The sequence below is a fragment of the Anarrhichthys ocellatus genome, unplaced genomic scaffold (assembly GCF_004355925.1).
Source record: "Anarrhichthys ocellatus isolate YVR2014 unplaced genomic scaffold, GSC_Weel_1.0 scaffold4, whole genome shotgun sequence".
NCBI lineage: Eukaryota > Metazoa > Chordata > Actinopteri > Perciformes > Anarhichadidae > Anarrhichthys > Anarrhichthys ocellatus.
Window position 1 is genome coordinate 4,628,179 of NW_022280034.1, and position 2,709 is coordinate 4,630,887.

Sequence of the window (2,709 nt, forward strand, 5' to 3'; positions counted from 1 at the left end):
TCACAACCAGATGTACTCCAGGTTGTGCATCTGCAGATGCAAGAGAGTACGTGGGAATTTGGTGAAGAATAAAATGGGGTGTTTTGATGGCCTACTGGTTTAGGCCTATACTGTACATGTACTGTAATCGCAAAGTCCCTGGTCGATTCCATCAAAGTAGACCCTTTGCAAAGTCCCGCCCCCCACAGCTGCTGTCGGAGCTACGTTAGCATGGAGCCCACACTGTCACTAACTGCACTCCCTGCAAAAATATTTAAAAAAAATATCACATTTTGTAATATCGAAAAAAAACGAATTCAGAGAAAAGCAACGAGAAAGTTTTGAAGGATATATCTAGGATGTCTTTCAGCGTTGCAGGTTCCTGGTTGGGTGGAGCTAGAGGTCAAGGAACTAAAGGCAGCTGGCCGGTGGTCATCGTCTCCAGGGTATTTATGACTTGCTGGCTCCCTCTGCCCTGTCACCACCTCATGCTACTTTGGCATTTTTTAGATTTTCTATATAGTTTATTTAGTATTATCTTAGCCTGGCTGCATGTTTCCCTACCAGTCTTATTTGTTCTGAACAATATTTTTGTTATATCTGTTGGACAAAATTCATCTCAAAATAACTTTCTTTTAGTTAATCCCCTGCATGTGCTTCCCTTATTTACTATTGTTCTACTATTGTCTCAGAGCATAACACTCTCATTCTGTCACTTGCACCGCTCTCATTTTCAGCTGCAGCAGTTCAGCAAAATCACTAAAAACCTGCACTCTACCTGTCTACACCAAACAGCCAAAAGACACAGAAGCAGCTGATGAACATAGCGGAGCATTTAGCAGCTGAAGAGACAGATACTTCCCTCAGGAGTCAGTAGAGACCAAACACTGAGCTAAAATAAGAGTGAATATTGGACATTGACATTTGCAAGGTGGCCCGAAACACAACTCCAAATTAATGATGGTGTTGCTGTTGGATTTGTAAATAAGCAACTGTTTTCACATCTTGTTTCAGCTTCCCCAACGAGTGGCCAAAAAGAAGAAAAGCTGTTATTGCAACACTTGCTCTAGGGAAGTGACTATGCTGAAGATGGAACATAACTACATGGCACATCAAATCACCTGGGGCCATTTCCTTGATGATATCACACAATTGAGTTTCAACTGATAACTTTCAGTGCAGCTGGTAGGTTTACCTTCTTAACATCCAGGGTTCCCACATGGGTTATTGGGGGGACATTAGAGATGTACCTGACTATGTTATTTTGCATGACCTGCATTCGGCTTTTCAGCTTTTGCGATGAACCAAAAAAACCAGGCCACGAAATAGTAGTCAAAGAGTTACTGGATTAAAGCTACAACCAGATAGACCCTGACCCATAGTCACCCCGATGCTGTATATGTGACACAAGTCTTGGCTGTTGAAGAAGCAAGTGAACGGCACAAATCAGAGCTGTAGCAAATTCAGAATTATTTGTCTTTGTTGTAATTAGTAAACAAGGTGATCAGTCTGCAGCCATGTTAGTGTCTCTGTGATGCTGCACTGAGGCAGCTTTGAGCTAAATTCTAATATCAGGATGCTGACATGCTCACAATGACAATGCTGGGATGCTGATGTTTAGCAGAAATAATGTTTCCAATGTTCACCATCTTATTGTTTTACAGATGAGGATGAAGGCTAGAAAAGTTTGAAGATGTTTGATCGTTAACCAAAGTATTAGAGAAATAAAGGTTTTGACCTGATGATGGCGCTAGAGGATAAGTCTATCGTAACTCACCCTGAGAAGGACATTGATGGATGTCGAAACCAAATTTCCAATAGTTTGAGACATTTCAATCGAAACCACAAATGTCACGCTAGAAAACAAGTCTGTGGATCACTAAGTCATTAGGATTATTTTTCATCCACTGAGCCACGTCACCAGTGGAGCTAAAACCACCAAATGTATACAAAACCGTAGCAGAAATGTATAGCTTTGAATGTATTAGCCCGATATAACAATATAATAATAGAAAATGAATGTCAGTCAGCTGAGGTGCTCTGGTTGCTACTTTAGATGTGTTCCCTTACATCCATCTGTAGACGATGGTTAGTCCCGCAGCGGACATCATAGCAACTTGGAAAATGAATTGATTGAAGCAAATAACATTAACTACATTTTATTTCCTCAGAAGAAAACATCAAGATATCAATATTAAAATGATATTCAAGTTGAAAGCATGTATGATACATAAAGACTTTATTGAAGATGTAGATATAGAAAACTCCATAAATAAGACATTACATTTCTCAAACCATAAAAAAAAACACATTTACATGTTTTCAAATAATTAATACATTTGTTATATAGTATGCATGCTGAGTATAATGGATGAACAAACTAAAATCCTTAAATAAATACTAAATAATAATACTAATACTAAAATAAACAGGGCATTGACTACATCAGAGGCAGAAGAGGTTACTCCTCCCCTTTTTTGAGAGGCAAGCCAAAGATCAAAATACATTTTAAAAAAGTAGTTGGTTGAAATAAACCATTACCAAATCCCGGTATAATCCACACAAAAAATCCATTGTTGAAATTCTGATTAAAATGCTTAAACCATGACAGTGACTTGATAGTGAAGAAAGTGGTTAAAGACAGAGGACGGGCTCCTGTTGTCTCCCTTAGAGCGGGACCTCTTCTAACAATTTAATGTAATATTTCTCTTGCAAATCTGTGATTGACCA

General features: G+C 38.7%; 1 pseudogene; it reads right to left on the reverse strand.

Moving 5' to 3' along the window:
- The window catches only part of LOC116381091 (5-hydroxytryptamine receptor 3A-like), a 13,915-nt pseudogene continuing 11,206 nt past the window's right edge, over nucleotides 1-2,709 (reverse strand).